Below are 14,782 nucleotides of genomic sequence, written 5' to 3'. Positions count from 1 at the left end.
AGCACTTCCTAATGGATAAAACCTTCCACTAACTTCAATACTTTTATTTGTGTAAGTGGCCTCTGGTTAGCATATAAAGTGGACTTACATAGCAAGTATATATATATATATATATATTTTTTGGTGTATCTTTAGGAAAAACAGAGAAAAAAAAAGTAACATCTTAGTACTCTGCCAAAAGAAAGATATCTAGCTCAGAATTTTATAGTTTATTAATTTTGAAAACTGATCTATATTCAGGATTGTAAAAAGCTTAAAAGGGATTTTTTTTAAATGTTGAAAAGGTAAAATGTCTTACTGAAAATAAACCTTGAAAAATTATACAAATACATATTTGTCAAAGCTATGGTTTTTCTAGTAGTTATGTATGGATGTGAGAGTAGGACCATAAAGAAGGCTGAGCGCCGAAGAATTGATGCTTTTGAACTGTGGTGTTGGAGAAGACTCTTGAGAGTCCCTTGGACTACAAGGAGATCCAACCAGTCCGTCCTAAAGGAAATCAATCCTGAATATTCATTGGAAGGACTGATGCTGAAGCTGAAACTCCAATACTTTGGCCACCTGATGCAAATAACTGACTCATTTAAAAAGACCCTAATGCTGGGAAAGATTGAAGGCAGGAGGAGAAGGGGACGACAGAAGATGAGGTGGTTGGATGGCATCACGGACTCAATGGACATGAGTTTGAGCAAGCTCTGGGAGATGGTGAAGGACAGGGAAGCCTGGCATGCTGTAGTTCATGGGGTCACAAAGAATTAGACAGGACTGAGCAGCAACTGAACAACAAAATCCTCTAATATCCATTACTGTTCATATTCAAAATTACACATTTCATTCAAGTCATGATTCAAATATAATTCAAATATATTTTATATATTAGGTAAATTATACTCTTGAAAAATTAATGTATATAAAATACATTTGAAAATATTCATGTACATTAACTCATTCATAAGCTTAAACCTATTTTCTTTTTTTTTTAAACCTATTTTCTATGGGGTAAAAATAAACATTTTTTACTATTTTGAATGCAGCATATAAGCTCATTCCACAACAAAATCCATATTAAAGATGCCACTGATTTTTACATATTTAAACACATCTTATATCTTTTACAAAAATTACAATTATCAATAATTCTAAGAAATAAAATTAGGAGAACTGACTTTATTGGACTATTTCATTAAAATACCTTATATTCATAAGTTAATGCTTACTGGGCTCCATGATTATCCTCCATATATACATTCTTATTAGTCACTCACATATGAAAATAAACAAAGACCCCCCGACCAGAGGGTTTCCCTGGTGGCTCAGAGAGTAAAGCATCTGCCTGCAATGCAGGAGACCTGGGTTCGATCCCTGGGTCAGGAAGATCCCCTGGAGAAGGTAATGGCAACCCACTCCAGTACTCTTTCCTGGAAAATCCCATGGATGGAAAAGCCTAGTAGACTACAGTCCATAGGATCGAAAAGAGTCGGACACCACTGAGTGACTTCACTTCACTTCACTTCACCCGACCAGAACAGAGACTATTCAGAGCTTATAATAGCAAGGAAGTCTAATCATCATCACTTGTATTAAACAGAGAAACAAAGACAGGGAGGGAAATGAGATAGTTTTGAAATGAAAAGAAAGGAGGGCTTCAGGTATTTTCAAACTGGAAGTTGTTGGCATGAAGCTGAAGGTAGGCTAACTGGAAGCCAAGCACCTTAATGTGAACAGTTCGGGAAGCCTGTTTGGCTTTTCTGGCTGGTCCTGAGTTGGAAGCAGGGACAAAATATAGTGAAGTTGCAGCTATTGACTAAATCCTGACCATTCTGGGCTGATTGCTACAGAAGTTGTGGTTTGGCTCCCCAGGTCAGATACTACAGAGTGTGTGGGTCAGAAATCTGTGGGAATATATGATCGGGCCATTGTTCATTTGCATATTCAATTACTCATCCATATTACATTCAAACAAGATCCTACATGTTCATGTAAACCAGCCATCTGGAATAGATTAACATAGCATGAACTCAGAGCAACTAAAATTAACTCTATTGATATTCTATAATATAAATTCTAATTAAATAAGATAAAGAGATGTCCAAATAATTATTTTTAATCTAAAATCATATAGTCACTATTATATACACATAATATTGAAATGAATAAAAAGTACTTGTTCACTCAACAAGTATTCATTGAACACTACAGTGTTTGGTTGTCAAATCCCAGGAAACCTAAAGCATTTCTGTAACATTTCCTTCACACTAACAGGTATCTAGATTTCCCTTGGGGTCCCCTAAAGTCTCTGAATTGGTGGCTGTTTCAACTGCCATATTCCAGACCTAAAGTTACCCCTAATGGGGTAACTAATCACCCTGCCTCACATTTCCTCATTCAAACCACCATTACTTCCTTCTCCCTAATGAATCCCCCAGATCTTAGTGTCAGACTGCACCAGATTTCCCAACCAGTGGTGCCATCTGCAGACTGATCTCATTCCTTCAAGGTTTTGGCACCCTGCTCAAATACTTTCTTGTATTTTCTATTCCTATCATTTTTATTTGTGATTCCACAATCCAATGAAACAATAAAACCAAAGCTTAATTTTCTCATATCAAATGAAATTAAGTGATTCCCATAAGCAGCTAGGGGTGCAAACCAGGGTCATAAACCAATCGTTCTGCATATCAACAGCACCTGGGAACCTTTTTTTTTTTTTTAATTTCAGTATTCTGGTTCTACAGCCCAGACCAACTATGTACAATTTCAGGAATGGGGCTGAGTAACAGGTAATAAAGGAAGGAAGGCAGGCAGGCAAGAAGGAAAGAATACGTAAATGGATGGTAAATAAACAAGACAATTTCCTGAGGGATTGCAACAATAAGTTAGAGTTGAAAAAGCAGCTCTACTCTACACGTTTTCATTACCAATAGTTCTCTTGCCTCTAAAATCTTTTTCTTTTAATTTTAAGTGAAAAAAATTTAATATCTCTGAAATCTCATTTCCCTCAAAGAGCCTGAAATCAACCACATAGAGACTTCTGATCTGTTGACTTTTCTCCCTTATATTCACATTTCCCTCCCTAATCAATTTAAATTCCAAATTTACCATGCTATTCACTCACTCACAGAAATGCTCAGATCACTCGTCCCACTCTTTCCCTGCTGTAATAGTGAACTGGTCTTACTCCGTTTATCTGAACTATCCTTCTTGCTCAATGTAGGACTTTTTTCCTAACAGTTGACTGCTCTATCGCATTCATCACTAATGTCTCTTTCACTGGATTATTTCCATCATCAAAAAATTGTTATGATAATTCTGTGTCTAACAGGAAAAGCTCTTATTTTGCATTCCTTTTCAGTCAGCATCCCTTTAACTTCTCCTTTTCACAGCATACCTCTTTGAAATGCTGTCTCCACTATCTTTTCACTCTTTTTCAACCTACTCCAATCATCAAATCCATTCTTGTCAAGGTCAGTAATGACTTCTACATGAAAAAGTACAGGGCCAAATTTTAGTTCTTATATTATTCTACCTATTAGCTAGCATTTAATGTAGACATTCACTTCTTTCTTGTAGAAATACTGTTATTTGATCTATAGCATTGATCAGTTTTTTAATTTCCTCCCACCTCACTCCTACTTCCTAGTTTAGTGTCCTCTTTCCTGAATGTTTATTTTCTTCCCAAATTCTAAATAACAGAGTGCACAAGGGTCTGTCCTTGGATATCTTATTTTCCCTATGTACACTCAATCTCTAGGTGAGTTTAGTCTGTCTCATCATTTATATGCCATCTTTATGCTGATGACTCACAATTTAATTTCTTCGGCCTTGGCTTTCCTCTGAACTTAAGACTCCTATATCCCACCTGCCTCCTTAATTCAGCCTTGAATAGAAGCCTCAAATTAAACATGTCCAAAAACAAACTCTTGATGTTTCTCCCCTACTTTTTTCTCAATATCCTCTACCTCAATAAATGACGATAACATTCTTCCAATTCTCAGAATAAAAATCTGGCATTTACTTTTGAGCTCTCTCTTTGTCTTATACCCCAATCCAAAAGCAAATCTTGCTCTTACGCCCTTCAGAATCCATCCCACCCTGCTCCAACCATCCACTGGGGCCATTACCTTTCACCTGGGCCACTTCATGAGCCTTCTAATTAGCTCCCCTGTTTGACTCCTACATTCTTCGTGTCGTTTTTATCTCCACATATTAATCAGTGTGATTCTTATACAATACATGTCAAATTAACCATCACTTTCTCATGCTAAAGAGAAGTAAAAACCATTCTTTAGAAATTCAATTTAAAAGTTTTTCCTGGTTCGCAGATATCCTACCTCCTGTGATTTTATTTTACAATCACTTTTCTCCAGGCTTAATAAACATTTTCCATTATCTGCTGCTGCTGCTGCCAAGTCGCTTCAGTGGTGTCCAACTCTGTGTGACCCCATAGACGGCAGCCCACTAGGCTCCTCTGTCCCTGGGATTCTCCAGGCAAGAATACTGGAGTGGGTTGCCATTTCCTTCTCCAATACAAGAAAGTGAAAAGTGAAAGTGAAGTTGCTCAGTTGTGCCCGACTCTTAGCGACCCCATGGATTGCAGCCTACCAGGCTCCTCCATCCATGGGATTTTCCAGGCAAGAGTACTGGGGTGGGGTGCCATTGCCTCTCCTTCCATTATCTGCGCATGTCTCCAAACAATACTATTTCGGGGATTTTACACATGCTCTACCTTCTGCCTGGAAGGCTCTTCTCCCAGATATCTCAGTGACATGTTTCCTCACTTAATTCATCTCTGCTGCAATATCATCTCCCCAGGGAGGTTTTATCTGAACACCATAACTAAAAGAACACCGTTCATGGCTCTCTATTCTCTTCCTATAGTTTTAAAATTTTATTTTATATTTTTCTTATTCTTTTATCTATACACATACTATTTGTATTATTTGTCTTTCCTCAGGAAAGTCTTAAGTTTAAAGAGCAAGGACTTTGTCTATGTTTTCACTATAGTATTTGGGGAGTCTAAACCATACCTGGCACATACTGAATGTTTGCTGCTGCTAAGTCGCTTCCAGAGACGGCAGCCCACCAGGCTCTCCCATCCCTGGGATTCTCCAGGCAAAAACACTGGAGTGGGTTGCCATGTCCTTCTCCAGTGCATGAAAGTGAAAAGTGAAAGCGAAGTTGCTCAGTTGTGTCCGCTAGAAATCTGCAAATTATTAACCAGTGGCTTTGGTAAGAGATAACTATGGAAAAAAGCTTGCCTCTATTTCTTATTTGAACTGGATAAATGGATAATGGGTGGGACAGAATGAACATTATTAGGAGAATTAAAGTAGAGGCAAGAACAAGCCAAGGTATTTTAGCCTAGCATAAGAGGTTCAGACTAGAAAAGGTCTTCAGCATCAAACTAAAAAAAACCTAAGGTTTCAGAATAGGGAAATGATAGTATGAGAACGATTTTTAAGACTACTGATTTGATGGGATGAGTGAGCAAAGCTGGAAAGTGTCAGAACATTTAGAATGAGGTAATAAGGGTGAGCATCAAGGAGGAAGTACTGACTATAGTAACTAGAATGTCAGAGAACACTGGTAAAAACGGTCAAACTTCCTTTCACATATGTAAGGACAGGAAGTTAGTATTAAATAAGAGATTTAAAATATTATAAACACAAGAGTAATCAAAATAATAATAGTAAAAAATAATAAGAACAAAATAATCTTCAACAGGTTTTTCAGATGTTTACTTGCATGATTCTTTTTTTTTTTTTTGTAAAGGAGAGGCCCATTCCAGGACCTGCTCCCTTACCTTATCCACTAGGATGAAAAGAAGCAGCCTACTTGCATGATTCTTGAAACTCCACTAAGAGCTCAGGAGCAGTTTGTATTGCCTTCTTTTAATGGAGTTTTGGGAACAAAATTTTCTTTACTTTCATGAAGAAAAGCCTTTGAAGGATCAAAGCAATACCCAGAACTTTATTCAATTCCTCCTGAAGTTTTGCTTCACTTTGTTTTCTTTTAGTAAGCTGAGCACGGAGTTTTAACACCTCCGATTTGAGATTGCTATTTTCATCTTTCAATTTCACAACATGCTTGATTTTTTGCTTTAGATTCTGATGACCCAATAATTTAGCATATGAATCTCTTAGATTATTTAGTTGTTTCTGAGCCACACCATATTCATTCAACAAAGCCTGTTTCTCTGCTTCAAATGCATCCTGTTGTAGCTGAAAAGGCTTTGTTTTATTATATAATTCTTCATAGAGGAGACGCCATTTATTCATTTCCTCAGTTAATTCTGCTATTGAGTTTTCTTTTCCAGCTTTTCTTCCTCTTCCAGTTGTTTCTTACAGTCTTTGCTTTGCTGCTTAAGTTAGTTCTGCAAATCAGTTTTTCTTTTAAGAGAAGAAATTGTAATGTCTTTAATTTCTGCTGCGTTAAGTGCTGATTTGGTCTGCAGATCTAGAAGCATCCTTGCATATTCTTGATTTGAGTTCTCAGTTGCCAATATCTGATCTCGGACACCTCTGCACTTTGCTCAGCCTTGGCCGGTTTTTCCTTGAATGATTCGCTCTGCACCTTAAGATCTTCCAGCTCACATGCTTTACAGCTTTCACACTGAGCAGTAACATCTTCCAAGTTCTGCACTGTACTGTTAGGTTTTTCTTGCAAAAGCAGGGTGCTGAGTATAAGCAGCATTACTTTCCTCCAGCTCGGCTTCTTTCCCTTTCAGCTTTTCTTCGAGGCGTTTTAGTTCTGCAGCTCTAGATTCTGCTTCCTCTTCCAGTTGGCTTAAGCAGGTTTTCCACTTGTTCCTCCTTTTGCTGCAATTTATCCAGCTCATCCAAGGCCTGCTTTAATTCTCCCTCAAGGACAGTTCTCTCTTTAATCATTTCTTCTTGAAAAGAACATAGCTTCTGCTGAAGACCAGAAGATAATTCCTTCTCTTTTGCAGAAGTGAATCTAGTTACAATACTTTATGTTGTAGCTCTTCATGTTCTTGTTTTTCAAGAAGACTTCTCTTTTAAGCTTTGTATCTCAGAATTTAGATTTTTGTCCCATTCTCTGTTCCTATTGATGAGGTCTTCTTTTTCTTCTTCAAGCACCTGGCATTTAGACTTCATGTCTTCTACTTGTTTAGACAATATATATTTTCCTCAAGAGCCTGCTTAAGGCTTAAAACTTAAGAAATAAATTGTGCATCAGATCAAGTGAAAGAATACAAGCTAGATATTGCCCAGTTAGAAGAAAATCTGAAAGAGAAGAATCATGAAGTGAATGTTTAAATACACTTAAATGAAGTTTTGAGTAAACATTTACTGTAAGCCAGGCTTTTTTTTTTTTCTTGTCCTACCCTCCTGCAGAAAATAAGCAAATAGAAAATAAACTAACCAAAACAAAAGTCAGATAATTACTTATGGTAATAAGTACCCTGAGGGAAATGCATACAATGATGTGTTTTATGAAATTACATTCAGTTGGCCAGGGCAGGCATTTCTGGAGAAGTGCCATTTACCTTGATGCATATAGGCTAAGCAGAAGCTAACCACTGAGAAAGTCAGAAGTAAAACACTCTAGTAGAAGAAACTACATATATTAACATTCACGTGCTTAGGCACTCAGTTGTGTTCGACTCTGAAATCCTATGGACTGTTGCTCACCAGGTTCCTCTATGGGATTATCCAAGCAAGCGTATTAGAGTAGATTGCCATATCCTCCACCAGTGAAAGTGAAGTTGCTCAGTTGTGTCCGACTCTTTGCAACCCCATGGACTATAGCCTACCAGGCTCCTCCCTCCATGGGATTCTCCAGGCAAGAGTACTGGAGTGGGTTGCCATTTTCCTTCTCCAGGGGATCTTCCTGACCCAGGGATCAAACCTGGGTCTCCCACATTCCAGGCAGACACTTTAACCTCTGAGCCACCAGGGAAGCACCAGTAGGATCTTCCTAACCCAGGGATCATACCTGCGTCTCCTCTGGCTCCTGCATTGACAGTCAGATTCTTTATCACTGAGCTACCTGGGAAGCCACAAATATTAAGATCCTATATTAAAAGAAAAATCTAAATGCTCTGTAATTGACAGAGGGACTAAGACTACCACAGGGGAGGTATCGGAATGAACACAGGAGTAAATCAGTGAATCTAACAGCAGGGAAAGAGATGTCACTTGAGAGGGTTTGTGTAATTATCTGGGTCCATGGTAAGATTTAATTTTACCATGATGACTTTCTGCATTACCAATGCCCTACGACCTAAATATTACCCTGACTGTTTTCCCAACAAGAGTTACTTCCCCTGCACCACATGGGCTAAGCTATTCCACACTCATTCTAACCAGCACCACACACGTTGTAATTCTTCAAAAATACAAAATATATAGCTTGATTAGAGTATCTTGACATCTGTTTAAACAACATTATGAGAGTTTTTAAAAAATGATTATATCTGCTGCAAAGACAGAAAAATAAATTCTAGTTCCAGTTAACAGCTTACAGTTTTTATCAATACATTAGTGACTTCAAGTTTCTGCATCTCAGTTTTTTTTATCTGCATAATAATGGAGTTTGGCTAGATCACTCGTTGTCAAATTGTTTTCAGAGGAACTGACATAGAGGATTCCTCAGGGAAGAGCTAACCAGAGCAAATGGACTTCTGGACATCAAACTCTAGTGTGAAAAAAGCATCCTTGAGTTAATTTTAGGAAATACTGGAGTCCCATGTAAGACTAAATTTTAAAATGTAAGCTTCTGTACACGTTGACAGATTTGTGATAAAATATAGTACAAAGTTTAATAGTAGAACATGCTGTGAATATAGTGTTCACTATGAAATTATTTCAAATTTTCTTTGTATTTGAATATTTTCTTAAAATGTTGTCAAAAACGGGTTTCACTATAAAAAATTTTGTTACAGAATCTTTTGGACTTTATTTTAAAGCTTAATTAGCACTTATATCCTATGAATCAATGAAATTGTAATCTAGCCTTTGGATTTAAGGAACAATTTTTAACATGCTAGTAATACACCATGTTTATATTGTAGAGAAATGATTAAATCTACATAATCTTTCGGAAGACTGTATGCAGCTTTTTAAGTTAATTAATTTCTTTTAATTGGAGGATAATTACAATATCATGGTGGTTTTTGCCATACATCAACATGAATCAGCCACACGTGTGTAGGTGTCCCCCCATCCTGAACCCCCTCCCACCTCCCTCCCCACTCCATCCCTCTGGGTTGTCCCAGAGCACTGGCTTTGAGTGCCCTGCTTCATGCATTGAACTGGCACTGTTCATCTATTTTACATATGGCAACATACATGTTTCAATGTTATTCTCTCAAATCATCCCACCCTAGCCTTCTCCCACAGAGTCCAAAAGTCTGTTCTTTACATTTATGTCTCTTTTGCTGCCTTGTACATAGAATTGTCATTACTGTCTTTCTAAATTTAGAAGACTGTATGCAGCTTGGAGGCAGAGGTACTAATTTCTTTCCATGCTTCTAGGTACTAGAACAGAGACAAGCTCATTAGAGGCTCATAAATATGCAGGTGTGAGGGAGATTTTTAACGAACTAATAAAGAGATGGCATAATAGCTCAGTACTTATTTTGCTAAATAATTTCATTTTATTTTATTAAGTGATAAAGCCTTCAAAATTAATTTGTATATTTGAGTTTACATGGTTGCTTTTGTACAGGTATAATATTCCTTTGTTTCCTTTCTTTGGCATATATTAAAAAATAATACAAAGCAAAGAGAATAAAAAAGTCTGAGTTCAGTAAAAAGTACTTACCAAAAAAGGCCCTGTGTGCTTTTTAGCCACCATTCCAGCAAGGGACAAAACTAACTGGCATCATAGCATCCCAAACACTGCAGTAATTAGCAAACCCCTCTCTCCCCCATGCCCAGTGAAGGGACAGCTTTTTTCCTTTCCTTTTTCAAAACAGTATAAGATTTCACTCGGCCTCACAATGGAGTAGGAAATGGAAACCCACTCCAGTTTTCTTGCATGGAGAACCCCATGAATAGAGGAGCCTGGTAGGCTACAGTCCATGTGGTTGCAAAGAGCTGGACATGACTGAGTGACTGAGCATGCACATAACCTTACAACGTCAATCCTTTGAAGATGGAATTGAGGTTGTCTACTTTTGAACCTTTATTGCAAACAACTGATTTCCTTGTGTTCACTCGGCACAGAGATTGGGACATCAACTCCTTTATGGGTGTCTCTTAAGCACATTTTAGAGGAACCACTTACTGTCAAAGTTATCAAAACAAAACAAGCAATTAATGAAAACCTGATGTTCCAATGGTCATACAGGAGAAAACAAATAATAAAACATACAAAGGAGTGTCACGCCTGGCTCACAGGTTGTGACAATAAGCAGTCAGATATTTCAATTAACGTTGACTACATTTCATAATGATGGCAGCAGGAGGTTATGAACAGTTTCATTTGTGCTCTGCTGACATATTAGCAAGTAAGTACTTCTCCCCAAATGTAAATGTTTTCCACTAAGTGACTAAACATGCAGAGAATTTTACTTGTGATCAAACGGAATTTTTCTCCCAAACTTTAATAAATTTTAAATGGTATGTGTTCATTTTCCTTGTTAATCACAGTCATGTGCACACTGATGCTGATGAAAATCTAATTCACTCAAATTAGGACTGAGTGGTGTATTTCCAAATGTCTTCACTAATAAGAAGGTAGTCCAGTGAGAGAGCAAATAAAGCAGAGTCTCAAACAACCAGCTGGGAAGGTTATGCCCTGAATCACTATGGTTGAGAAGTCATTCCTTAGTGTGTTCCAATAAGAAAATAAAGAATGACAAACCGAATGCTTACTTTGTGCCAGGAATTGTAATGAATGTTTCACCTGCTTAATCTCATATACTCCTGACCATTTATGGAAGGAGATAATTTGATCTTAATTTCAAAGATGACAAAACTGAGGACTGCTGAGGTAAATTGTTCAAGGTCACCCAGCTGGTAAGTAACAAAGCTGACTCAGCCCAGTTCTATTTGATTCTAAGGCATAAATGCTTAACCACCAATTTGATGGCCCCTGTTCAATCATGCCTCACTGTAGCGCAGCACCCTGACTAGATTGTAGGAAACTAATTTTCACCCAGAGCTCTTTTGTTTGCATAACAGTTCTAGTCTGTGGATACAGAATATCAATGTGTCAACTCTTACAGGCATGTCCTTTCTGAATTCTCTTCTCAGCATAGTGAAAGTGAAAATTGAAATGTTAAAAAAAGAAAAAAAATCAAATCAAAGTTACCACAACTTTACAGAGTATATTTTGACAAAGAATATATATGTTTTGAAAATTAAGTATAAAAATATGTAATGACCAGTAGAAATAAAAGATAGGAAATTAAGTAACCTTCCCTTTTAAATTTATTTTTCATTTGCCAATAAAAGTGAGGACATAACACTAATTAACCAATCAGTTAACATTCTTTATTTACAACCTTTAAAAGAATAAAGGGCTTTGCAATACTATGATCAGTACTATTACTTAACAAATATTTTCTATTTTTACATGTAAAATATGAATAGCTCATTAATATCCTGAGGTATTATTAACTTATATATATCAAGGAAACATTTTCCCAAAGTACTTTGTTCTCTATTTTTTTCCTACAAATACATCAAAAAACACATGACTTTATTTAAATTTAAAAGAATGATGTCATTGTTTGAGTATGCCCAGTATCTATTTTTCCCTTCTGCTAAGTAGTACCTTGATTTTCTTCTGGTGGGTCCCCCTAACTCATGCTCAGACAATGTGATTAAAGGGGTCTGAGACTAGTCCAAGGACTGAGAGATTAGCATATGGCCAGTCAGAGCTACATATCATGATTTAAATGTGGCCAAATGACCTGATATAGGCCAAGCAACTCAAGCCTAGAATTTTTATTGTTGTTTTTTGAATTGGGAAATAGAATATCTTTCAAAGAGGGTTACTAAGCTGGGAAAATGTGAGCCTGAATATCCTGGTGGTCCTTCACCTACTTTATAGGACAGCTTGCCAGAGACTAAGGTCAACTTCTAGGACAGCAGATCCACGAAAAGGAACAGAAAGATTCTTGGAGACATTTTCCAACACCTGGAGCCAACTGTGCCAGAAGCTTGGATCTTTCCAGGCAGATATTCATTTCCTAGGCTTCTAAATTCCTTATGTTGTGTAATTTGTGTGAGCTGGGTTTTTATGACTTATGCCCCAAAGAGTCTTGCTAGTATAGTTTGACCCAAAAGAAAGAAAAATATTCACCAAGATGCTACAACACACAAAATTGAGAGGGTTACTTATTTCAGACTAAAACTAGCCTTCCTATAGGATTTCTCTTCTCTATGATATAAGGCAATTAGGTAAAGTGTGGAAGTTTTATGAAACGGACTTTTAGGCTTAGTCCTCAGAATTGCTACATAAACCCAATGTAACACAGCTAAATATATTCACTTATTCTAGAGTTAGGGGTGCTGCAGTCCATGGGGTCACAAAGAGTCAGACATGACTGAGTGACTGAACTGAACTGATTCTAGAGTTAACACCAAAAATTCTATAAATTCTTTTTGATTGCAAAAGTAAAGAATTATTAACTTAAAAGCTGTCTTGCAAAACATGGAGATAACTGTCAAGTAAGAGACAATACATAAAGGTAAAGTTGAATCAACAGACCTGGTTCTAAGCCCCTGTGACTTTTCCCTTTCTGCTTATCAATTTCCTCATCTATATGTAAAATGAAGATGATAAAATATTCTCTGTAGTAATAAAGCTCCTCAGTTTTATTGATAACACTACAGAGTATTTATCCCTGGTTAATTGGAAGACATGACCCACATAAATAGTGAAGCTTTATTGTCTGGATTTATTTAAAGCCTATTTCACAACAGAAGGCTGACTTTATTTCATAAACAAATCAGTTTTTACCATCTCAACAGAAACATGTTATGACATTTTTCAAGGCATTTTACTTGTATAAGTCATGCTTCCTTATTTTCCCAGACACTTGAGGCAGAATAAAAGGGAGAAAACTAAGCATGTCTATCTCCTATGTGTTGGCAACCATGCCATTTCTGAGGATCTAGAAAGAGATTCCCAGATCCCAACCCTGAAGTTGAATACTAGTATTTCTTCAATGGTCCCTACCATATTCTTATAGGGTATTAAATTGTCTTCCGTAAATGTTATTGGCTGTTCACCTCTATGCCCTGCCACACATGACCTTCTTCTGTTGTCCTGCTGATATTGTCACTTCACATGTGCTTTAGCAGAGTTTGAACTGGCCATGCCCGTTATCCCCAAATGACTTTAGCTACAGTCTGGGAAACTAAATGCCAAAAGGCATCCCATTGACCATCACAGGATGCCTGTCTGAGCGTTTCAGGAAAAACTATGAAGAAAAACACTTGAGTTCACTGCCATACACAAATCCCCACCATTCTCATACCTCCTGCTGTGTGGCTGCCAGAACAAAGTGCCATGCTCATACACTGACATTAATTAGCAAATGTAACCAAGGATGATTGTAATTAAGCACACAATTATGAACATTTCAACTTTAATCCCCAGAAAATTACTTCATGAACTATGTTATGAGCCTGGCTCAAAGAAAATAGGTATGACTACTTTTAAGTCATATTTGGAGCTTCCCAGGTGGTGCTAGTGGTAAAGAATCCATCTGCCAATGGAGGACATATGAGACCCAAGTTTGATCCTTGGGTGGGGAAGATCTCCTGGAGAAGGACATGGCAACCCACTCCAGTATTCTTGCCTGGAGAATATCATGGACAGAGGAGTTTGGTGGGCTACAGTCCATGCGGTCGCACAGAGTTGGACATGACTGAAGCGATTTAGCATGCATATAAGTTGCATTTAATAGTCATTTGCCAACAATCCAAGCAGCCAGCTTACATATGCAGAATTCTGATTATGTATATGTTTGCTTCTCCTGCTAAGTCACTTCAGTCGTGTCTGACTCTGTGCAACCCCATAGATGGCAGCCCACCAACTTATAGGTAAATTAAGAAAATTAGAAATAAAAATAAAATTAGAAGTGAAAGAGAAAATATTACAGCTGATGTTATAGAAATGCAAAGAATCATAAGAAACCATGAACAATACACCAAAAAATTGGATTATGTCAAAGAAATGAATAAATTCCTGAAAACATATAACCTACCAACAAAGAATCATGAAGAAGTAGAAAACCTGAACAAATCAAAATCAGTAAAGATATTGAATTGTTAATCAAAATGGCCATCAACAAAAAGTCTCCAAATAATAAATGCTGAAGAGGGCGTGGAGAAAAATGAACCCTCCTACATTGTTGGTTGGAATGTAAATTGATGCACACTCTGTGGAAAATGTTTTCAACTTTCCTTAGGAAAAAAACTGAAAATAGAGTTTGTATATGATACTGCAATCCCACTCCTGGGCATATCTGGAGAAAACTCTTAATTTTAAAGATACACGCACCCTATTGTTCACAGCAGCACTGTTTACAACAACCAAGACATGGAAGCAACCCAAGTGTCCATCAACAGATGGATAAAGAAGATGTGATACATATACACAATGGAGTATCACTTATATGTGGAATATAAAAAATGATACACTTAAGCTTATCTACAAATTAGAAATAGACTAACGGACATAGAAAACACATTCATGGTTTCCAAAGGGAAAAGGGAGAGGGGGGTTAGATTAGAAGTTTGGGATTAAAATATACACCTACTGTATATAAAATAGATAACCAAAGAGGACCTACTGT

General features: G+C 37.1%; 1 pseudogene; it reads right to left on the bottom strand.

Annotated features, from left to right (window-relative positions):
* Nucleotides 1-5,675: 5,675 nt before the first annotated feature.
* On the bottom strand, nt 5,676-13,493 carry LOC113896240 (annotated as a pseudogene).
* Between the last annotated feature and the right edge of the window lie 1,289 nt (nt 13,494-14,782).

The sequence above is a fragment of the Bos indicus x Bos taurus genome, chromosome 7 (genome assembly GCF_003369695.1).
Source record: "Bos indicus x Bos taurus breed Angus x Brahman F1 hybrid chromosome 7, Bos_hybrid_MaternalHap_v2.0, whole genome shotgun sequence".
NCBI lineage: Eukaryota > Metazoa > Chordata > Mammalia > Artiodactyla > Bovidae > Bos > Bos indicus x Bos taurus.
This window is presented reverse-complemented; position numbering and strand designations above follow the sequence as displayed.